A 25961-nucleotide genomic window follows, 5' to 3' on the forward strand; every position below is an offset into this window, starting at 1 on the left:
CAACACACCCCAATTGTGTTTCGTCCTAAAGAAGTAATTAAAATAATCAAAGACAATCTCAGCCCGAAAAAAAACCCGGGTTGCGACCTTATAACACCGGAAATGATCATCCAGCTGCCTCACTCTTCAGTTCGCTACATAACCCAGCTCTTTAATGCCATCACCAAACTTGGCTACTTTCCACAACGATGGAAGAGGTCGATTATCATTATGATTCCAAAGCCTGGTGAGGACCACACAGTCCCTTTATCTTACAGACCAATAAGTCTACTCTCATGTATTTCGAAACTATTCGAAAAATGCCTGCTGGTCCGACTTAATCTATATCTAAGAACCCACAACATAATCCCAGCCCATCAATTTGGATTTCGCGAATGCCACGGAACCATTGAACAGGTGAATCGTATAACAACGGAAATAAGGACTGCATTCGAAAATCGCGAATATTGTACAGCAGTATTTTTAGACGTATTCCAAGCATTCGACGATACAGCTATCCTTAGCCGTTCAAGGTCCCCTACCCAAGCTACAGCACAGCTGGCATTGCACCTCACATTGAGAAGTGGCTCTCTGACTGGCGAATAAAGGTAAACGAGCAAAAATGCAAGCACGTGACGTTTACGCTAAACAGACAAGACTGCCCTCCGCTCTTATTGAACAACATACCACTCCCGAATGCAGATGAGGTAGCGTACCTAGGAGTACACCTTGACAGAAGACTCACATGGCGCAGGCACATTGAAGCCAAAAAAACTTAACGAAACTGAAACTCAATGCCAACAACTTACACTGGCTCATCAACTCTCCGTTCAGCCTAGATCACAAAGTCTTACTCTACAATTCTGTATTGAAACCTATCTGGATCTTGGCTCACAGTTATGGGGCAATGCCAGCAACAGCATTGACATCATACAGCGAACATAATCAAAGATTCTGAGAACCATCATTGGAGCACCGTGGTACGTTCGGAATAAAAACATCCAAAGAGACTTAAATATCCCATCAGTTATCGATGCAATTACGGAACTTAAGGAAAAATACCATAGCAAGCTTTACTCGCACCCCAACCACCTAGCGAGAGGTTTAACCCAGCTCAGTAGCCGTTCCCGTCTCCGGCGAAAAGACTTACCAACCCAGCGAAGAAATTTTTAGGGCCGTTTAATCATAGAACAGTTGGAAAAATAATACAACTGTTCAGAAAAAAATTCTTGTTATAGCTAAGATTTTTAAACTTATTGTTAGTTCTTAAACAAGAAGCTTCTATAAATAAAAGCAAAGTAAAAAAAAAAAAAAATTAAAAATTCCTGGGCTTATTAAGCTATTAAAGGTGTTTTATAAAAGACTGCATCTATAAGCGACATCTATAAGACCTATAAGCGACATCCTAAAGGACAAAAATGGCAAGGTGAGCGCAGGGCAATCCAAAAAGATACCATTAAATTTTGACGAAAGTCAACGCCAGGCATTCGAAAAAAATCAAAAGGTTCTTACTTCTGTTACACAAGGTTACAAGAAGGCCTTTGATTTGACAACAGATGCTTCTTCTTTTGGTTTAGGAGCAGTCCTATCACACCTATATACATACATGATATCAAGAACTCTAAAATATAGGTATTTAAACTTTGCAACAAACGAAGCTTATTGCCATAGTGTGGGCCCTAAAGAATTTTAGAAACTACTTATTTGGGGTAAAAAATTTTAATATTTTCAGATCGTAATCCGAACGCCAAAATTAAGCGTTGGAAAGCTTTCATCGACGAGCACAATACCCAGATATTTTACAATCCAGGAAAAAAAAACTATATCGCACATTAGAAGAGGACGCACAGTCTGACCAAAGACATTATAATAACAAGATGCGTAACGGCTCTCTTTTCGCTCGCCTAAAATCGAGATCGTAGAAATCTAAAAATAGAATTGTCTTGCTTGTGTGAGTAAAAACAATAAAGGAGATAGTGTGTATGTGTGCGTGTGCGTGCTTGTGCTAGAAGACGATTTTAGGGCCGAAATCAATTTAGACCAATAATAATTTTCTTCATTTTATAACAAAATATCCGAAGCCCAGCCTAGCATGGAAGAAAATAATAATACATCCTGTTCAGCATAACAACACTTTCTTAGTTTTGCGGAAAACAACATCATATCTGACTGCGGTAACCAGATAGTACCGATGGGAAATAGCAGCGCTACCCTCACAACAACGTTCTGTAAGAAATTGGCTTACACAACATGCGCCCAACAACTGAAACCAATTTTGATCTAAGAAACAAATTTGATTAATGTTTTGGTCAATTTCGATTTGTAACTATTATGGTTTAAAAGAAGTTTTTTATACCCGTTATTGTGCCCTTTTTTTAAAAAAAATCAAAATAAAATATAACAAAATAATTTAACTGAATTTTATTTACATTTTAAATAATGAAAATGGGTCATTTTCATAGTAGCTATTCGACAAAATAACTATAGTATATAATTAAAACGTATAAAAAGTAAATCATTATAACTACTGTAATTTAAAATAAAGAATTTCCAAAAACAAGAAATTACATTTAAAAAATAAATAGTTCATAAAAATAATTCATAAACAAAAAAATTAATTAATAAAATAAATAAAAATATGGAAACTGTTTATTGCAAAATTGATTTCTTGAAGCACGAAGTGGGGACATAAGCACAGAAGAATCATTGTCCCATATTTTTCACACATCGCACGTTGAATACTCTTATCAAGCTTGCTAGAAGAACGCGCTGTAATTGTCCATACACCCGGAAGTGCGACTATACTCTCCACGCGAGGGCGGCTGGAAACAGGCCCCCTGGCAAGGATATGTCCCTACCAGAGGATGCTGGCAAATGGTAGTCGGGTGTCCCGGGCCGGACTAAGGTGTCACTCGACCCGTGCCGAGAGTCAGCCTGACTGACCGGCCCGGGTCACAAAATAGCTCAGTCTCAAACGGAGAGCTCAGGGTACCTGGCGACCCCCTGTTCTAAGAAGCCTTACCCGGGCGTCGCGGATCTCCGCCCGGACCCTCCTTTTCTCCGCAACTCGTCGGAATCACATGGAGTCGATAAAAATAAATAAAAAGGAGTCAGGATCTCCCAAAAAAACCTACTCAAACGGCAGTGACGACTGAGTCTGGCCGTACAAACTTCAAGGCAGCAAAGTTGGCGAGTGAGCCCACCTGCCTGGCCAACACCACAGGATCGGGTTCGGGTGAACCCCTCCTCAACTCTGAGGCGACTGAGTGCAAGCCACCCAAAGCCGTCGCCATGGGAATATCTCCAGGCCCTAGTGCCATGCCCCCTTCAGGCGCAACCAAGGTGAAAGCAGCCCTAGCCACAAAATGATTTGAAATTCCAGCCTAAGAACCTGGCCCCCCTCCTGTCTGCAAAGACGTGGGATGGTTCCAAGGCGGCGTCAAGGTGATCGCCTGTGACGATGAACGCTCTGCGGCGCTGTACAAGGCCTCAGTAAAGGAGCTGGGGGAGGTGTATGTGGGCGCCGGACTTGTTGCGCTGGGGTGGTCCGACGAACCTTGCCGACCCCGTGCAAGGATCTGGATCCCGGCATCCATCAATGCACCGGACCAGATCCTCACCATGCTGCAGCGTTGCAACCCGCACCTTCCCACTTCGGACTGGCGAGTGGTGAAGGTCGATGAAATGGAGGGGCCAACAAACCAGGCCATCCTCATCCTAAACAAGGAGTCCCTAGCTCCCATTGAGGCCGCTCACGGGGAGCTAAACTTCGGAGGATCAGAAAGGCAGTGGACTAAGGAATATAAGCTTCTAACAGCTTCCAGCGAAGGTGAAGTAAGGGCCTGCATTTTAGCCAAAAAGCACCTTAGCGCGGCAGCCACCGTGGAGAGTCAGCCATCTCCGTTCCGAGTGCTGTCATCGTACATGGCCTACGAAAGGCAAGAACCGCCGGATGAGCTGGTAAGGAGACTGGTAGAAGACAGCGAAAACCAAAACATAGGCCTACTAAAAGGCTGTGATGCTCACGCCCACCATACACAATGGGAAAGTACAGACACAAACGACCGCAGTGAGTCTCTTTTTAACTTTATCTTTAGTTCAAATCTCTTCATATGTAAAAAAGGTAAAACCATTATCATTAAGAACCGAAAAGAGGTAATAGACCTAACTCTCGTCTCTAAACCACTATTAAAAACAGTAACTCACTGGAGGGTGCTAGATAAGCATTCTTTCTCGGACAACAGGTATATAGAAACGACCCTCACAATCAACCCCTCAAAACGAGCAGTTTTCACAAACCCAAGAAAAACAGACTGCCAAAAAAACAAAAATATTTGAAGGGAAAAAATCTCAACGGATCCCCCTCCATACCCTCAACCAATTTCTAGTCTAAACGAACTTGTTTCAATTTTCACAGAAACCTGCAACTATGCACTAAAAAAGGCCTGCCCTAATAGCAAGCCCAAAAAAAAAAAGCAAACCTCCCTGGTGGTCAGGAGAACTGTCCCCCCTCCGAATAGACTGCATAACCCTTTTTAACAGGGCCAAGGCAGGAAATGAGGAGGCCCTGTGGACCGCCTACAAGAGAGCCTTTGCAAACTACAAAAAAGCATTCCTTCTGCTCAGAAATTGAAAATACAACTGAAGCAGCCAGACTTAGAAAAATCCTATCCTATCCTATCCTAGCCTAGAGTTGGGACCGCTAGGCTACCTTAAAAAAGCAGATGGCTCCTGGACCAGCACAAGTGAGGAATTTCTGGAGATACTTCTAGACACTCACTTCCCAGGAAACAGCCTAAACGCTCTCACCCCCCAACAAACAGACGTCACACTGGCAAGTATCGAACTGTGCATAGACCTAAAGGTCCTCCATTGGGCCATACACAGTTTTAAACCATACAAATCTGCAGGTCCAGACAAAATCATACCTGCACAAATCCAACATGCGGGAAATATATCCATAAACTGGCTTCTAGACATTTTTAAAAGGTCCTTTCTTCTTGGACACCTACCGCAATCGTGGCTAGAGTCCCGAATTGTCTTCATTCCCAAAGCAGGGAAACCATCACACACGACCCCCAAGGATTTCAGACCAATTAGTCTGTCATCCTTCCTACTAAAGACCCTGAAAAGAATCATCGGCCTGCATCTGAGATCAACTCTCAATCCAAGTCTCATCACAGACACGCAACACGCAACACGCCGACAAGAAAAGGAAATCGACAGAGACAGCACTACACTCTCTCGTCTCCAAGATAGAAAAATCAATGTCCCAAAAGGAATATGCACTGGTAGCTTTCCTGGACATAGAAGGAGCTTTTAACAACGTCATCCCAAAGGCGACGACCGGAGCCCTGACAGACCCTGTGGTGGACCGCCACTTGGTGGGACTCATAAACCAACTGCTCACCTGCAGGAAGGTTATGTCTTCACTAGGCGCGTCAACCCTCACTAGGCACGTCAGCAGAGGCACTCCGCAAGGAGGCGTCCTCTCCCCACTTCAATGGAACATAGCAGTCAACTCGATACTATGCGACATGGAAGGGGATAATAGCCTATGCGGATGATGTTGCCATCATCCTCACAGGCAAATACCCCCAAACGCTATGCGATCTCATGAGCTAAAAACTCAGTGTTTTGTCCAGCTGGACCAAGAATATCGGATTAGGAATTAACCCCTCAAAGACCGAGCTGGTTCTCTTCACTAGGAAGTATAATATACCAGACTTAGTCCCACCTATCCTCAACAATCAAAGACTTTCCTTCAGTAGCAGCGCAAGGTACCTGGGCGTTATACTTGACAGGAAACTAAACTGGAACTCGAATCTCACAGACAGATACAAAAAAGCTTCAATAGCACTCTTCACGTGAAAGAAAGCAATAGGGCTCAAATGAGGCATGACATCCTATATAGTAAACTAGATATATACGGCTATCGTCGGACCAATACTACTGTATGAGGTCGTGGTATGGTGGCCGTCCCTGAAAAATAAATGCAGCATAAAAATGCTAGCAAAGATGCAAAGAGCCGCAGTGCTTTACGCACCACCCCAAACGAAGGCCTGAATGCCATACTCAACCTCCCAAGCCCAGAACTAGCTGGCATGGAACAATCTATAGTAGCGGAAATCAGGCTTAGAGATACCAAACAGTGGAACCCACAAGACGCGGGTCACTCATATATCCTAAAACACATTTAAATAGTCCCCTACAGGAAAGACTACTGCACTCAAACGGCGTACATACAAACACCATTTAACACAATTATCCCAGAGAGGGACGAGTGGAACTCACAGACACCTGGCCCCCAGAATGCTATATGGTTCTATACGGACGGGTCAAAACTACAGAACAGCTAGGCCGACGCATCTCGTTCAGACTTTCCGATCATTGCAGCGTCTTCCAAGCTGAAGTAGCAGCAATAAGGGAGGCCCTAAAACACTTAAAATCACTAAAACCGGAAAGCTCACATGTAAACATTTTCAGTGACAGCCAAGCAGCTATCAAATCGATTGGATCAATCTCAAGTCACTCGAAAACAGTATCGAACTGCCGCTCATCTTTACACGAGATGACAAAACAATTCGTAATCAGCCTTATATGGGTAGAAGGCAATTGCATCGCAGATGAACTATCTCGAGAAGGCACTACCGCGCCACTCATACAAGAGATGGATGGCATGAGTTTGCATTTAGCCACTTGTAAACTACTACTTAAGGAAAACCTAAACCGTAACAAACAGACAATATGGGAAAACACCACACACTGTCGCCTAACACGCCAAATATGGCCAAAAATAAAAGGTTAGGTTTTACCAGCCGTCGGTTATCCGACGCACTTAGACCATTAGAGGTCCATTGTGATACCGTGTATGTTTTCCCCGTCAAAACTTTTAAGATTAACCAGACCATTAGAGGTCCATTGTGATACCGTGTATGTTTTCCCCGTCAAAACTTTTAAGATTAACCAGACCATTAGAGGTCCATTGTGATACCGTGTATGTTTTCCCCGTCAAAACTTTTAATATTAACCAGAGCAAACCTCAGCACTGCTTTGAGAGTCATCACAGGGCATTGGTTAATAGGCACCCATGCCAGAAGACTAAATGCCCCGTATAATGATTTCTGCCGTAGCTGTAGGGACGAAGAAATGGAAGAAACGGAAGAGCAAAGCGAAAAGACTTGCTAGGAAGCAGATTCCTGATAGACACGTCCGACCTGTCCGACGCCGATTCACATCGGATACAGAAATTCACCAGCGCCTCTGGCTGGGAAAACTGCTAGCACGAACCTCGACGGGTAAAAAGGGGAAAACATACACGGTATCACAATGGACCTCTAATGGTCTAAGTGCGTCGGATAACCGACGGCTGGTAAAACCTAACCTAACCTATGTACACAATCCATGTATTATTATCTGTCTTATCAATCTATGCTATTATTATTTCTATGTTGAATTTGAATAATTATTATCTTAAGGCATTGCAAAGCTAGAGTTTTTAGATGGTGACAATTTCTAAAAAATAATATAGATTTAAAGTGTAAGAACTTCTAAAATGAAGGCCACATTTTGTCATTTTTAAAATGCATGTGCATGCAGACGTGTGCACCAATAAACTCGACATCACTCACTCAGAGAATATGTGATGTGGTAAAGAAGGACGTAGTACACGCATTTTTACGCGAACTACCGATATTGGCATTTATTCAGCATAAATTAAAAGATACGTTCCCGACAACCACTTATCGTTATACAGATCTCACATATTGGAAAAAATGAGCAAAGAGAAATTGTAATGACAGAACACAATAGGGCTCATAGACTCGCTCAAGAAAACGTGAAACAAATTCTTCAGGACCATTTTTTCCCCAAAATGACTCAATTGGCAAATGAAGTCCTTGCAATTTTTAAAACCTGTCAAAAAGCTAAATACGATCGTCACCCCCAGAAACATATTCTTGGGGAAACGCCTATTCCTTTTTACGCAGGCGTATTATTACATATCGGCATACATATACAATCATACATATCTACTGACAGAAAACTTTTCGTCAATTGCTTAGACAAATTCTCAAAACTTTCGATTGTCCAACGAATTTCTTCTAGAACAATAGCTGACATAAAAATCACACTATTACAGCTTTAAAATTTCTTTCGGCGAACAAAAACGATTTATCCTGGTAGATTTCGCGCGAGCTATAGAATATTCACTCAAATATTCAAATAAAATGAATGAATGAATTAATTCATCAGAACTTAATGCGGAAATTAGAAAAATTTTGAGTGCACATAATATTCAAAGAAATAATTAACAAGACAAGACAAAACTTTCGACATGGGGGACAAGGTCCTTGTTAAATCAATGTGGAAGCTGACTAGTGGACCGCAATCTTAATAAAAAGTTGGTTCACAATAATAATTTGAGGTAATTACAGAAAAAATTCTCTTTTTTCCTTTTCCTTTATTAACACACCAGGATCTGGACAATACTTCTTTCCGCCATACCAATAACAGCTAGTCACCGACTACACTGCACAGTGGTTGCACTTGAATGAATTAATGAATGAATTAATTCATCAGAACTTAATGCGGAAATTAGAAAAATTTTGAGTGCACATAATATTCAAAGAAAGAATTAACAAGACAAGACAAAACTTTCGACATGGGGGACAAGGTCCTTGTTAAATCAATGTGGAAGCTGACTAGTGGACCGCAATCTTAATAAAAAGTTGGTTCACAATAATAATTTGAGGTAATTACAGAAAAAATTCTCTTTTTTCCTTTTCCTTTATTAACACACCAGGATCTGGACAATACTTCTTTCCGCCATACCAATAACAGCTAGTCACCGACTACACTGCACAGTGGTTGCACTTGAATGAATTAATGAATGAATTAATTCATCAGAACTTAATGCGGAAAAAAGACAAGACAAAACTTTCGACATGGGGGACAAGGTCCTTGTTAAATCAATGTGGAAGCTGACTAGTGGACCGTAATCTTAATAAAAAGTTGGTTGACAATAATAATTTGAGGTAATTACAGAAAAAATTCTCTTTTTTTCTTTTCCTTTATTAACACACCAGGATCTGGACAATACTTCTTTCCGCCATACCAATAACAGCTAGTCGCCGACTACACTGCACAGTGGTTGCACTTGTACGGGACCGCGGCTATAAATAGTTCCCGTTGAGATATCGTTATGAAATTTTTCCCAAAAATCTAAAAAAAATATTTGAACATGTCGTAAAAAAATGAGCCAAATCGGACGACGTTATCTTATAGCTCCCATAGTATTGCTAATATGCCGATGGTGTGCAAAAACACTTCCAGTAGAGTTGCAGGTCCCGTAAATATAAACAAATTAAAAATCTCCAGTTCTTTCAGTTAATAATAAAAGTAAAATTGAAACGAATTTTAATTTGAATTCAAAAACTTAACAAATATCATCTAACAAATCAAATGTCGACGAAAAGAATTGAGATTTATCTTTTTTTGGTAGTTTTCTTTGACCTGTTATAAAGGGGTCAGAACGCAAAAGAAGGTTGTTCATAAAATCGGTATTTGTTAATATGCGAGACATTTTTCGAGTATGCTGAAGCCGGTACTTCTTTATTTCCTTATTGTTGGACTCCGCAGCTTCTTCTGAAAGCTCTCCAATCGACAGCAACGCATGATCTATCACCTTCGCACCGTGAATTAAAATTTTATGTACTTGCTGGAAGATAATACCATTAAAATTTTGTTACTAGCCGTTCAGCAGTATTCAAAGCATAGCTTTCGAATTTTTGAATATTAATAGAATATCCTGATGCTAAAGCTTGCAATATTGTTGCGCATCGGGTTATGACTTCTTCATCAATGCCTGTAATCTCAGATGCCAAGCTGGGGTTTCCAAAAAATTTCTAGCTGCATTTCCATCGTTGGAAGATCCTTTGCCTCCGTCTCTTGGTTTATCAACAATCATTCCCATTTTGTCACGAAATTCCGCTTGGGTTCGTTCTTTTCTTTGCAGTACATTGAGCTTATGTTCTGCTGATCTCGCCTGCCACATTTTTATTTCCAACTTGTATGAAAGGTGCATTATGTACTCAAAAAAGCGTATGTACGAATGAAGTGGCGATAAGCCGAATTCAAAATACTTTTCATCAACTTTTTTGCTAGACATTTTTCTTATTGATTCATTTCCGTTGGTTTTGCACCGCATATAAAACATTTCATTGAGGGCATATTGCTTAACGCGTTGATGAATAATTTTTTATTGAGAACTTGAAATTCAGTTGGCACTAGCTTCTCAATTTTCTTTTTGAAGTATAGTTCTTCTTCAACGGATAGTGAGGCAGTTTCCTTTTTCAATTGAATCCTGATTGGCCTACAATAGCGAGTAGAAGATGGTCTCGGATTTTTCCATACTATTTTGGCGCTACTTTCAGCTATAAGCTGAAGTGGGACGTACGACGTTGCAAAAATACACCTATCATCGTCATTACAGTTGGAAAACTTTTGCTTGTTTTCACTGTGACCAGTACTGCCATCAAAGCCCCATTTTCCAATCAATGTAAAATTATCCTCCACACCATCCAGACAATTTTCAATAACAGTATTTTGAAGCTGTAAAATACATGTAGCTGTGTTGTCTAGAAGACTCTGCAGCTCCACTTCTGCATATGTTTCACCTACTGTTATGTCATTTGGGTATCTTGACTTCTTGAGTTTGAGAATTTTCTCATTTTCTCATTTTTCAATATATTGCTCGAAGCTTCATTATTCACAAACTCTCGAATTACCAAGTATTGGTGTTTGGTTATACCAGTCTCCATTAAAAGCGATAAAACCTTTTCAATATCTGGTTCGGAAGACTTAAGGATCGGTGGAGTGTCGGATAAGCGTAACACAGAAGCTGCAGACTCATCGTGTTTTTCCAGCAGCGCTATCCGACGACGTTTCGTCCTTTTTGAGGACTCATCAAAGTCAATTTTGGGACGTCCACGTTCCGCACTTGAAACCTTTGCTTGAAGAGGCTCAATTAACATGGTTTCACAAGTGTTCAGCCATTCGGATTGAAATTTAACAATTAAACCTTTATTGCGTTTGTATTTAGCCCAATAAGCAATAACTTTTTTGCAAATGTAATTCAAACAGTTTTCAAGAATCGTCAACTCAACTACATAGCCCTTGTTTTTAATGGTCTCTGATACCAAACGTATCACACTACGTGTTCTTTCCGCATTCGCACCCTGTTCTGCGCACCAAAGCTCTAGGATGTGCATACGCGAAAAAGTGCAGTTACAAGAATCGTCTGTAGAAAACAGTAAGAAAAGTATGGGGAAAAAAATAAGCAAAATTGTTCACACAAACATAATTGACAAACACAAATGATGATTACAAAAGAAACATCACAAAAACATAGGACAAGCAGCAAAATACGGCGAAAACTTGACCTTGAAGACTGCAAGACAGCTTGAGTTTATTATTGTTTACTCGTATGTTTGCAAATATTTGCAGCTAGACTTACGATTTTTATTTCCTTAAAACATTGACAAATACGGTGATAACACTCATTAAGGGGGGATCGGTGGGCAATTTATCTAAAAGTTTACTTAAACTAGGAAAATGACGTTCACATAATACACAAAAAAGGTATAATCCATCAAAAATTCACCAAATATGATAAATCAATTCAATGAATTTTACAATTATAATTTACCTATTAATTGGACCTATCAATCGCACGTTTGACCACTTTGAAATTCACTTTTGTTCAAAATTCAAAACTCCGCTGGGCTGCAAAAATGAACAGTTGTTCTCTCTTTACACTATATTTTTAGAATGTCCCGTTAATGTTAAGACAAAACGGTTTTACCATACACATATTTGGACATTTTAGAGACAATCTGGTTACTTTTCGTTAATATTTGGAAACATTTTTTTTTTTTTTTGGCCTATGGGCGCAACCACAGTGCACTGGTTCGAATTAGATATCGATCATGGACGGTGACGTAATTATTTGGAAGAACTTTAAATACTTAAGACATTAAACTATCTTAACCATGTATTCCACGATAGTAAAAGAAACAAAACAACTGCGAAATCATTTCCTTCAGTCACCTATGAGACACATATTGGATTCAGACCTGCGACATTGCAACAGTAAATGTTCATCATACTATGCTGGAAGTATCAATTTGTTAGGCACTGCATTAAAATTTCTTGCCGGTACTCCAGATTTCGAGAATTTGAAATTGACACAAAAAGACGTCATTGAATCATTAAACAGATAGATTAATATTAACACAAAAACCTAAGAACAAATAAACGCACTAACAAACATAGTAACTATCTTAAGCAACAGAAAAACAGATTAATACAGAGCATTTATACGAAACCTTGCTTTCAATAACTAGGATTATTGTTTTCTTAAAGCTATCGGTCACACTAGCAAAAATTGGAATAATTAATCTCGCCATCTTAGACTCCAATGATTTAAAAAATATAATCAATGAACACTCTACCAATATTACAATTACGGACCTAATGGAAGTAGCCCAAATTAAAGTTAAATTAAGCAATAATTTTCTTCATTTTATAACAAAATATGGAAGAAAATAATCCTACATCCTGTTCAGCATAACAACACTATTCTTAGTTTTGCGGAAAACAACATCATAGCTGACTGCGGTAACCAGTTAGTACCGATTGGAAATAGCAGCGCTACCATCACAACAACTTTCTGTAAGAAATTGGCCTACATAACATGCGCCCAACAACTGCACTCAGGCACAGCACACTGTACTACTCGCCTGAGCCTCATTGTCCCCTTAGCCGCAATCGATGACGGCGTTATCATCATCAATGGTGAAACGGCTACAATCAACGAAGAACTGGTAAAAGGAACATTTCTCATTACACTCGATGAGGAAATATACACCAGGAATCAACGCCAGCTACATCGACATTGTTATACTTCCTTCAAGCTTTATTAGAAACACCAGAGGGTTCGACCCTAACGCGATCTGCAAGTCATCATTGACGGTTTTAAGAAGTCCGAGAACGTTCTCCACTTAAGCAGAAAACGACAGTATGTCGACGCCACGCTTTGCAATCTGTAGAAGAGAGCATACGCAGTTTTAACACTATTCCATTCGAAGTTCTTACGAAAAACAAACAAGCGACGCTCATGTATTGGAATGACTTCCAGAAGTTTCTGTTTGCAAAAAAAGGCACTAAAGGGAATTGCAAAGTGGTTTGTGTTGAGCGAGAGAGGTCTAAATTCGTGGAATAAAATCGCAGATGACGCTTTCAGACAGTATTCAATTGACGGCATCGACGAAAAAAGTATAACCAAACAGTGTGAAAAAAAACGATAGAAAAAATTAGAGTGTGAACAAATACGCGATAAAAGAGGTGAAATGCTACAACTGTGGTGAAAAAGACATGTGATGAATAACTGCCAGAATATAGAAAAAGGCAGAAAGTGTCACAAATCATTTCTAAAGAATGCGCAAATATTGACAAAAATTTGTTTAATACGAATACGCGCAGTTTGAGAAACGATTTAACCAGCAAAGAATTTTATATTGCAAATAAGAAGTGTACGGCGTTATTCGATACGAGCAGTTAATTCAATATCATACGGGAAGATTTTTATTTTGATATTGGCAAGCCGAAGCTGGAAGGCTGCAATGTCGTTCTAATTGGATTCGATAGTGACCGCAACACCAATAAAACAGAATAGATTGAAGAGGATTATATGGTCGATTTTTATGTCGTTCCAAGCAAATTTTTTAATTTGCAATTAATTATCGGAAAACAGCTAGTAACGGCAGTACGAAGCCCGGAAAAAGAGACTTTGGAGACCCTGGTCTGGAGAAAGAGAGTTTGGAGACTCTGATAGAAGAGAGGTTGGAGACTTTGGAAATGAAGAGAGAGAGGGTGGAGACTCCGGACTTGTTGAAAAGAGAGTCTGCTGACTGGTTCAAAAGCAAATAACGGGGCAAGTCGAACTTTGGACCGGGCCAACGGTAAAATCGTGGAATTTGGATCCGGAGACTGGAGACCAAAGGAATGAGGAGGCCTATAAAAACGGTTGGATCTACCGTCTTAAAAAGGAAGATTTCGCATTTGTCGCACAGAGGTTACGCATATCGCTGTCCGGAAGGACATAGGACATGCGAAAGGCCCTAGCAGAGTAATACGCAACGACCCACAGTTTGCAGCAGTCTGGACAGAATTTGAGGCGGCATATCCAGACAGACCAGGTCCAAGCGTAAAGCTGACAGACCCCGAGGGTGAAGACCTCGTCGCAAGTCTGAGCATGGAGGAAATGCAGCGGGAAGGTCAACGGAGAGAGACGAGCAGGGTCAAGAGGAGAATGATGACGAGAACGTGGATGCAGATCCCTCGGAAGAGAGCAGGGAAGGCATACAAGAAAACGACAGCACCTGAGAACGGACGGGGTTCTGCAGCCATTCTAGCGTCAGGCCAAGGCGAGAGTCAACGGATGCAGACCGCGAGTCCGACAACCATCACAGCGTCAGGCCAAGGCGAGAGTCAACGGATGCGGACCGCGAGCTGACCAGAGTATTGCCTCGATAGCCACCACCAGGGAGGAGTAAGGTCACGAACGGCGGGAAAGTTGAGGACGACAGCACTTGAGAACGGACTAGGCTCGACAACCGTTCTAGCGTCAGGCCAGGGCGAGAGTCAACAGGCGCAGATTATGAATCCAAAAACCGTTCTAGCGTTAGGCCAAGGCGAGAGTCAACAGAAACGGACCACGAGCGAACCAGAATCCTGCCTCAACCACCACCGGACCAAGGAACCCACATACTCCCAAGGAAGGGGAGGGACGGTACAGCAGTACCGCAAGGCACGCCAAATAAGTCTGCAGGGAAGAAAGTCAAAGTTTATAGTCATCAAAGCTTAGGGAAGGGGGCGCCTTGATCACAAGGCGGTATCGAGTGCCGAGATAGTGTCCATCGATGGGCAAAAATATCGGAATAAGCAGCACATGGCGGGTCACACTATGGAAACACGATGGTCATCGAGTGGCAACGCCGCACCAACGAAAGTTATCGATAGCATTCGATCGACGGGTAGCAGTGTGACCAGATGACAAGATCACGAGAATTGCGAAATATGGATGATGAAAGAAGTAGAGTCACAAAAATTCAAATGGGCGGCAAAATTTGAAAAGGAGAACCGAGGAACGTACTGGAAGGAGATCGGCGCTGTGGAACTCGAGATGGAGCTGTGAGCGGAGTTGGCCGGAGTTGAATTTTTTCCGAAGAAAGGGGGAGATGTGAGGAGTTGAAACTCCGCACAAATGCGGATGATGATCGCATAAGGAGGGCCTGCCGTTGCCAGTTACGCAACAAGTCAACGCGTAGTAACGGCAGTGCGAAACCTGGAGAAAGTGAGTTTGAAGACTATTAGCTGGAGAAAGGAAGTTTGGAGACTCTGAGAGAAGAGAGTTTGGAGACTCTGAGAGAAGAGAGTTTGGAGACTCTGGAAGTAAAGAAAAAGAGAGTGTGGAGACTCTGAACTTATAGGAAAGAGAGTTTGGAGAGTTAGAAGGTTGAAAGGCGAATAACGGGACAAGTCGAACTTTGGATCGGGCCAACGGTAAAGTTATGGACTTTGGATCCGGAGACTGGAGAGCAAAGGGATGAACCGTTAAAGGAGGGCTATATAAGCAGGCCGAATGCTGGAAGCAGGACAGTCAACGAGAACAAGTATACCAGTCAACAACGTAAGAGCGAAGTCAGAGGAGCTACAGCCGTGGTAGTCAACAAGGAGCAAGATCGCTACGTCAAGACGTTTGGGACGAGACAAGTCTCTGAATTGAGACGCAGGTAGCTGAGGTCCAGGACGACGAAGCACGAGTAGCGCAGAGGCATCCAACAGGCGAAGCCAAACTAAGAAGGGCACAGGATAATCGGCAGGGATGGGGTGTAGACCCGGTGAACTGTAGGAGACCGCGAACTTGAACTAGGCGATCGCCCAGCAACACCGCAACATTAGGCCCGCGACACCGGCATCACGGGCCCAGCAACACCGCAACATCATACCCGCAACATCATACCCGCAACACCGGCGGCCAAGCCCCGCAACACGGGCCCAGCAATATCGGCAGAGCTTACAGCGGCAGAGCCACAGCGACGCATCGCACGACATTAACGGCGGAGCCCACAGCGGATGAGCCACAGCGACGCAACGCACGACATTATCGGCAGAGCCCATAGCAACAGAGCAACCCGACGCAACGCACAACATTATCGGCAGAGCCCACAGCGGCAGATAAAATCAAGTCAATAAAACTCCAGCCGGACAACCCCCCTGGACAATGATCCATCAGTTCCCAGCCGAGCCACATCGTCGACCAGCAGCTAAACAACAGCGGTTGACAAACAACCAACATCAAAGAAAAAAAAAAAAATTCTGAACTATTTCCCGAATAACATTCGGTGACCACGAGGCCAGCCGACCTTGCCCGCGAACCTTTTTGTCGTCAGCCACCAAACGCAATCAAAAACCGATCACGGTCACGTGGATATCATATCGCAAGAAGCATGAACTCGAAGCCACCCTTCTGGAACTTGGGCTAGACCCAAACCATACAGTCAAAAAAACAGCTTGCCCGACTTTACGCGTTCGAACGACAATCTGGGCTTTCCGATTCCCCCCAGACGGGAATTCCTAGAATTCTTTCTGTCACCCCGATACTACCAACGTCTAGAGGACGAAATCCGGACGCACTACTACAGTAGGAAACAGGAGCCATTCAAGGAGTACCTAGTCGACCTCCGACTAAAGACGCGACGCGCCGGAATAACAGATGTTTACCCGTCGACAGGACTTCCGAACTTTGCCCGAGCTGACTCAACTCGTGGTAAATTTCGAAGTTGCGCGCAGCGGCGGAGGCCAAGCCATCCTAGGCTACTGCACTGGCCGAGCGGAGACAGAGTGTTCTTCGGGCAACCAGATCCCAGACGCACCACCCTCCTGCCGGAACTGTGGACGGACCGAACACTTCGCTGCAGAGTGTCGGAACCCCCGGACATTATTCTGCTGGGATTGTGGCCAACCCGATGTACGGACCATCGAATGCTGCCGGACTCTGACGCAGGGAAACGGACAAGGGCCTCGAGTATCCGGGAGTTACCCGAACGCCCAAGGAAACCGACGACTGCGATCCAACAGGGTCATAACCGTATTCGCGCCCTGGTCGAGGGACGACCCTTCATTGCTACCCTGGATACGGGGGCCTCGCACAACTTTATCAGCGAATGCCTGGCGAAACAAGTGCCGTTATCCAATCTTCGCAATCTTCGACCCATCCGATCCCGAGAAGTAACACAGACACTCAGAGCAACAGTCCAGCTGGGCGAAGCTCGGGTCAGCATCTCCGCTCTCATCAAGGCAGACGTGTTGGATGATCTCCTGCTTGGCATGCTCGGCGGAACCTTTTTCGCAGGGCCGAGAAGAGAGTCCGATTCCAGGATCCGGAATCGCCGACGCCCATAAGCAGTCCGCCCATCCGGCGGACGCCGGATACGACTCGGAGGAGAAGGCGCAACCAAGCGACACCCCCGTAAGGTACCCGGAGCCGTGGATTGGACCTTTCCTCGAGCGAGAACTACCTCGGTTTGACAACCTGGCCGGTGTGTCTCACATCGCCGAGCATTCCATCATCATGAGGAATGATAGGCCCCTCAAGCAAAGGTATCATCCGAGGAACTCCGCCATGAGAGCCGTCATCGATCTCCAGATTGACGAGCTACTCCGCGACGGAAGGAGCCCGCATAGCGCGTCAATCGTCATCGCCGGTAAGAAGAACGGTGACGTCAGGATGTGCGTCTACGCGGGATCTGAATAATGGATGGATTGGCAGATACCAGTGGCCCCCGCCAGCCATGAATTCACCGCGTTCACCGTCCCCGGCCGTGGACTGTTCCACTGGAAGGGGATGCCTTTCGGCTTGCACTCGGCCCCGGCGACTTTTCAGCGAGCCCTGGAAACTGTTATTGGCGCGGACATGAAGCCGCAAGCCTTTGCCTATCTCGATGACATCATCGTCATCGGGTCTACGCTCCAGGAGCACGTACGGAACATACGGGTGTTCCGACGTCTGAGCGAAGCCAACCTCCGTCTCAACCGAGACAAGTGCCAATTCTTTTAGCGCAGTATACGATACCTCGGACACGTCATCAGCGAGGCCGTAATCCATACGGCCCCGACAAAGTCGCCGCCATCCGGGAATTAAGGCCGCCGACGAACCTCAAGCCTTGAAGGACTTTTTTTTTTTTTTATAAAACGCGCGAGTCCTACGGCCACACCTCCCGCCCAACCGACCGAGGGGCGCTGCCGTGTATCGTACGGCTCGAATCGCGGGAAGATAGACGCGATATAGAAGACAGTAAAGGACGAGGAAATATATGTATGCTAGTAGTCATATCTAAGAATTCGTTAAGTACGTTAGTATTGATCGCTTTAAAAACGGCAGAGAGTCAGAATTGGAGATAATAGGATAGAATCTATTATAGTCAGAACATAATACTCTGTAGGGATCATGCAACTCATAGTTAGATCTACAATGATTTAAAACTAGAGGTACGTAATTTCTAGTAAATCTGCTTGGAACAGTGAAGTTTAGCCGACTAACCAAGTCGGGACTATCCACTTCACCACGAATAAGGTTAAAAATAAAGACTGTTCCAAGCATCGTTCTACGGTTAGCTAAGGAGGGTAAGTTAATTAACATTAATCTATTCGAATAAGGAGGTAATCTACGGTTTGCATCCCAATTAAGGCGCCGTAAGGCAAAAAGTAAGAAGTTCTTTTGAACCGATTCAATGCGGTCCGAGTAAACTTCATATTGTGGACTCCAAACAGGTGATCCATACTCGAGGATCGGACGGACTAGAGAAATAAATAATGTTTTGGTCATGTAAGGATCATCAAATTCCTTTGACCACCGTTTTATAAAACCAAGCACACCCCTGGCCTTATTGACAATAGACGAAATATGGTCTGAAAATTTAAGTTTAGGGTCCAGAAGAACACCAAGATCATCATCATGTGTTATTCTGTCCAAAGAGCACCCACTTAAAGTGTAAGTTGCGTGCATTGAGTTGGCACGACAAAAGGTCATAACTTTACACTTAGAGCCATTTAAGTTTAATACGTTATACTTACTCACCGATTCTCGCATGTCCCGACTTCGAAGAGACATTTATATTGCAGACGGACGCCAGCGACTACGGCATTGGTTCCGTACTCACCCAAACCATAGAAGGACAGGAAGGTGTCATCGCGTAAGCCAGCTGCCGGCTGAATACCGCCGAAGGAAACTATTCCGTCACCGAGAAGGAATGCCTGGCAATAGTTTGGGCAGTTCGCCAAATGCGCTTTTACCTCGAAGGATACCGATTCGGGGTGCTCACTGACCACCACTCGCTCGGGCCGGATCGCTCGGTGGGCTCTGGAATTGCAGCAATTCCAATATTACGTCAAGTACCGACGCGGGACGCAGAGCCAACCGCTGGCCACTGCACGACAGGTGCAGCACAACTTCTGTAAGTGGATTAACAAAATGCTGCGGAAAATCCACCAGGAACCGACGAAGTATTCAGACCGGATACGGGAGGTAAACGGACACCTGTACAGACGCATAGGACTTCGCCCGGAAGAAGAAGACTAGACCCTATGGAAGTTGTGCGTGGGCACCAACCACCGAGGACGGGTATTATTCCGGGAGGTAGCGCTCTACGTACGACGGTGCCGCAGTCGCCAGAGGTATAAGGTAAGCCATGAGAAGCCAGCCAGGAAAATGTTCACCCGAGAGGTGGACGAGCCTTTCCAAATACTCTGCGCCGATTTCGTGGGACCTCTCCCACGTTCGAAACATGGAAACACAGTTCGTAGACTCCTTTAGTAAATGGGTCGAACTCATCCCCATGCGCCGGGACGCAAAATACGACGGACCCTATCAGGTTAAAGTCAGGCTAAAGGATACCAGGATTCGCCGCCGTCGCACCACGGGCATTTATCATTTTAAGCCCCACCATCAGGACAGCGACGGGACTCAACCGGTGGACCATAAGGAGACCGCCACAAGCGATGACCAGGATAACCGCGGAGCTCGAATCCTGGTCGAAAATACCAGGGTGTCATGGGGGCCACTTCGGTACGCTTTGAAAGTACCGTTTTGATTTTCAAACTCGCCAGCTCAATTTGAAAAAATGCAATTTTCTGAAAACGCGCATTCAATTTCTGGGCCATGTTATAGTAAATCGCAAAATTTACCCCTCACCCAAAAAAATCGAAGCTTTTTCCAAGTTCAAGTTGCCAGAAACTATTAATCTGCGACGGAGTTGCCTTCTATGTCCCTGAGTCCGGGTACCCATATAAGGCTGATTAAGAATTGTTGTGTCATCTCGTGTAAAGATGAGCGGCAATTTGAGATGAGTGGCTTGAGATTGAGCCAATCGATTTGATAGCTGCTTGGCTATCACTGAAAATGTTTACATGTGAGCTTTCCGGTTTTAGTGCTTTTAAATGTTTAAGGGCCTCCCTTATTGCTGCTACTTCAGCTTGGAAAACGCTTTAATGATCGGGGAGTCTAAAAAAGATTCGTAAGCCTAGTTGTTCGGAGTAAACTCCTCCTCCTACTCTGTTCTGTAGTTTTGACCCGTCCGTATAGAAGCATATAGCATTCTGGGGGCCAGGTGTCTGTGAGTTCCACTCGTCCCTCTCTGGGATAATTGTGTTAAATGGTGTTTGTATGTACGCCGTTTGAGTGCAGTAGTCTGTCCTGTAGGGGACTATTTAAATGTGTTTTAGGATACATGAGTGACCCGCTTCTTGTGGGTTCCACTGTTTGGTATCTCTAAGCCTGATTTCCGCTACTATAGATGGTTCCATGCCAGCTAGTTCTGGGCTTGGGAGGTTGAGTATAGTATTTAGGGCTTCGTTTGGGGTGGTGCGTAAAGCACTGCTGATGCAGAGTGCTGCCGTTCTTTGCATCATTGCTAGCATTTTTATGCTGCATTTATTTTTCAGGGACGGCCACCATACCACGACCTCATACAGTAGTATTGGTCCGACGATAGCCGTATATATCCAGTTTACTATATAGGATGTCATGCCTCATTTGAGCCCTATTGCTTTCTTTCACGTGAAGAGTGCTAATGAAGCTTTTTTGTATCTGTCTGTGAGATTCAAGTTCCAGTTTAGTTTCCTGTCAAGTATAACGACCAGGTACCTTGCGCTGCTACTGAAGGAAAGTCTTTGATTGTTGAGGATAGGTGGGACTTAGTCTGGTTTATTATACTTCCTAGTGAAGAGAGGGGGTTAATTCCTAGTCTGACTGCTATGTTCCATATAAGTGCGTTTGTGTCTGTACTTTCCCATTTCGTATGGTGGGCGTTAGCACCACAGCCTATTAGTAGGCCTATGTTTTGTTTTTGGCTGTAGGCCATGTACGATGACAGCACCCGGAACGGAGATGGCTGACTCTCCACGGAGCAGAAAAATGCTAAGGTGCTCTTTGGCTAAAATGCAGGCCCTTACTTTACCTTCGCTGGGAGCTGTTAGAAGCTTATATTCCTTAGTCCCTAATCCTGAAACCTTTCCTTCCACTATCCAAGGTTCCCGGATCAGGACTCCATCCTCAGCCAGATGGAGTTGAAGAGCAGCGGAAGCTCCCTTACTGTGGTGGAGGTTTATTTGCAGAACCCTCAAGGACATCTGCTGTGGGCCTCTCCAGCACGGTAGTATTGGCTTCCTCCTCGTCCGATGTGTATAGGTCCGTCATAAGACCCATATATGCAAGGCTGCGGAGGATTGAGGCATCGGTCGAGAAGCCGTCCTCGGATTCCGATGCTGGCCCGTAGCTGTCCGAATGTTTCTTTATGGACCTAGAGAATGTTTACGCGGTTTTCGAAATCTTTTAGGATCGAGGTATTTTTCGCGAAGGCAAGTAGCTCGCCTGGCATTTTCCTGGAGGCATCTTCTAGCGCTGCCAGAACCGGAGCTCCTAGGTAGTTTATTCTTGCCCTTGTTAGGGCCGAACATTTGCAAATGATATGCTCCAAGGTTTCAATTGCCTCGGATTCTGGCGTAGTTGGTAATGCCCAGTTTGACTGCGTGTGCCGCAGCTAGGCAGTGACCTATAAGAATTTCCACTAACAGTCTGCAGTCTTTCCTTGGAAGTTGCAGCACGTACTGACTGAGTTTTGCGTTACGCTCTTTACTCATTATTTTTGAAATTTTGCAGGTGGTGGAAGTTTTCCTCTATCTGCTTTTGGATCGTGTGTCGGCCCGTCTTTCCAATTCGCTTTGGAGAGTTCTTAGGTAGACAGGAACTTTTGGCTTCCTTTGCAAGTTCGTCTGCCGTCTCATTACCATCGATGCCCTGGTGGTAGATCCGCGCTGACGATTGCATGGATCTTATCGCGTCTACGAACAAGTTGACCGCTTCATGTGGGCGGTCAATGCTCTGCGCAAGCTCTGCCGCTTTCCCTATGCCGAATACTTCCGCCTGGAATATGCTGCATTGGCTTGGTAGCTTATACGACAGCCTCATTTCAGGGTCTGTACAGTATATGCCCGCTCCAACTCCTCCTTTCATCTTGGAGCCTTCGGTGTATATATTGAGGTGTTGAGCATGGTCCTGACCTGTTTTCCAGTCGTCTGGACCCATGAATGTGGTTGTTCTTACATCCGGGCACGTTCTGGTGACCATGTAGTCGGATATACTGCTCATGTCTCGACCAATTGAACTATGCCCGAGTCCTGTAGAGACATATTCACTGATGCAACTAGGCGTTGTGCAACCTTTCCTGCAATCATTTGAGCGTAGATGTCTAGGGGATGAACTCCAATTATAGTTTCAAGTGCTTTTGTTTGGGTTGACCTCAGCGCCCCTGTTATGCGCCCCTCAGCGCCCCGAGATGTAAACCCAGTGCACTAGAGCGGGTGAGAGGCCCCATGTGCTGCTAAGCATCTTCTTGAATGCATATAGCGCTATGATGGCTGTTCACACTATAAACTAATGCGTACACTTAATGAGTTCAATTCGGGTGTTTAAATCTAACTGACTCGCTACTGCGAGGACATCGCCTTTTATTCATTCTTACATAGGTTCTTATCATCTAATTATATAATGCAGCGCTTGTAAGACGCTGCAGTCTGCGTTGGTCAATGCAGCTGAGATTTATTCTTAAATCTATGTTTGAGGCCTATGATCGCGCTAATCTCCTCCGCGTGGTCATATCTCTTGCAACTTCGGCAATAGACCACTGCAATCGTACTTAAATGTAGTCGCCACTTATGCTGTCCCGTGACATATTTATTGCAGCCCATAAATAGAACATGATTATAGTTTGTCTACTTATCATGTCTAAACACATCTTTAGACATTCTCCGGGGCGGAAAAATGTACGGTCAGTAGTTGTCTCTCATTTATGTGTTTCCTCCGGATATAAATGACCATTATAATTATGATAATCGTTGTCAACCCTAGAGCCGAGTGTCCGCTTGCCGTATGGAAAATCAAGACATCAATGTGTACTTTGTTATTTTTCAGAGTCTTGATGCGCACTTGAAGATTTTGCAGTTCATTAGTGTTGTTGACAATCAAGTGCTTCAGCGGGACCGCGTTCCATGTCTCCTTGTCATCTATAATTCGTAAACTGGGGAAGATAGACATTTCAGACGCTGCCGAAATTACTTTTTGAGGAGTAATTATTGTTGTATCCCCTAATATTGCTGTGCATCCTGCAAGTAGTTGTATAATGCCTTGATTGGGCAGTCTTATAACCTGATGCTGTTTGTTGCATCTTATATTAGCTGTTGTATTCCGAAACAGTTTAAATAGCCAACGGTTGGATCCACTTATCTCTTTGATGAACGAATTGCCTTGGAATTCCATCATTTCGCATGAGTGTGCCTTGCTTGGTTTCAATGGAGATATTTCGCAAGAGTGACCATCCGCGTTTTTCCATGCCCATTTCCATTTCAGACATTAGGTGATATGCTTTTATGTCTGTATTGAACGCAAAATATTTAGAATTCAATTTCGGAATAAGCTTTGTTCCGTTTGACCAATGTGGTATCGGGATTACTTCAAAGAGATCCGTTGCCTGATTGTTGTATATCGGCAATTTTGCTTCAATAAAATAGGACAATATCCTTCAACATAGCTTGTGCCCTTATCAGTTTATAGATCAGTGGTAATTGTATCTGAATTTCCACCCGGTTGCATTTGTTTTCGTCCTAATTTTTGCTTAACTTTTTCGAGCTCCTCCTGCATTTTGTTAGGCGCAATTAGTGTAGGATGAATTCTTTTTTCACTAATGTCCGTTACCATTGAGATCGCTGTTGCTTGTAGGCTTTCTGCCTCTTCAATCCAGTTTCGCCCCTGATTTAATAACATAAGGAATTTAATTGACTCCTTATATACTATAAAGTGCTCCTTCATGGTATATTGACTTGTTGGGTCAGTTTTCCCAAATTCCGGTTTGCTTCTATCGTAGTTGCTCTTACTAATTCTTCCGCGGCATTGATGACCGAGGTCTGATTGTCAACATATTCCATTATATGTTTTTCGTTTTTATGATCGTTTGCATATTTTCCTGTATTCTCTTTGCATTTCCGATATCAAAGAACAGTAAAAACCTTTTCTTTCGGTTGGTGCCGTAGTATTTTGTCTTTTTCTTTTATGATGTCAATTTTTGTACGTATTGTCGTGCCGAGGAAATCGCAGTAGTCCTTGAAGTCTCTCATTTTTTTTGCAAACCAGGCGGGATTTTTCCAGGAAGTCCTCTGATTGTTTTATGACATCAAAATAGGCTTGCATGTCATAATAAAACAATAATTGCCAACTGGATGTAGCGACTTCAATTTTACCAATTTTGTTCACCATAACTGCAGCTTTTGCGTCGATGTCGTAAATGTTCCCAAGTTCTTTGGGAATTTCTTCCGAATTTTTTGTCGCAGTTGTAGCTTGCATCATCGATAAACAATAGGTGCTAACTCATTATTGTTTTTAATGGCAGCTACAAATTCTTTGTCCAATACTCTTGAAGCTCCCACGAAGTTTGTTCCATTATCTGAGTATAGGTTCTCGCTCTTGCCTCGTCTTGCAAAGAACCGTCGAATAGCCTCCAGGAATTTGTCTGACGAAAGGTCGCTAACAGCTTCCAGATGTATCGCTTTTGTTGCCATACAAACAAATACACAAATGTATCCTTTATACGTTTTTTGACCTCTTCTCTTTGAGCAGTGAATCTGGAACGGTCCGGCGTAGTCGATTCCAGTATTTTGAAACGAGTAATCAGCCGTTACTCGATAAACTGGTAAATTTCCCATCAGTTGACTGGACATCTCTTGCTTGTATCGTATGCATACAATACATTCCCTTAAATATTTCTTTAAGGAATTTTTTATGCCAAATATCCAGAACTCCTTCTGAATATAAGTTCTTATAATGTTAATTCCGCCATGAAGAGTTTCTTTATGAGAATTACAATTAACCAAGTCAAATGTGACTTATCCAGTATAATTGGATGTTTTTCATTATACGGTATCTTTGCGTTTTGTAGTCGTCCACCAACTTGAAGTACGCCATCACTATCCAAAAACGGATTTAGCGCCTGTAACTTACTCTTTGGGTCTAATGGTCTTTTGTTTTTGAGTAGTCTAACTTCGTGTCCAAAATCCAGCTGTTGTTGTATCTTTACCACAGCAATCTTCGCTAGCTTTAATTCCTCCACCGTAAGATGTGACGGCTGTTGCGATTTTCCTCTCAGATTTGTTATTAAGCGTAATACATACGCCATTACTCTAAGAAGTTTGTCGATTGATGAATACTTCGATAAAAGATGGTTTTGCAGATATTCGGATTTTATCAATGTGGATACCACAACAATTTAAGATTCCTTTTGAGTGGGCCAGTGTTGTGCATCTCTAGATAGCCA

At 43.5% G+C, this 25961-nt stretch overlaps 1 pseudogene; it reads left to right on the top strand.

The window, feature by feature from the left end:
- The first annotated feature begins 2170 nt into the window (after positions 1–2170).
- LOC122756455 lies at positions 2171–7167 on the top strand (annotated as a pseudogene).
- Positions 7168–25961: the final 18794 nt, after the last annotated feature.

The sequence above is a fragment of the Drosophila santomea genome, chromosome 3L (assembly GCF_016746245.2).
Source record: "Drosophila santomea strain STO CAGO 1482 chromosome 3L, Prin_Dsan_1.1, whole genome shotgun sequence".
In the NCBI taxonomy this organism is placed as follows: domain Eukaryota; kingdom Metazoa; phylum Arthropoda; class Insecta; order Diptera; family Drosophilidae; genus Drosophila; species Drosophila santomea.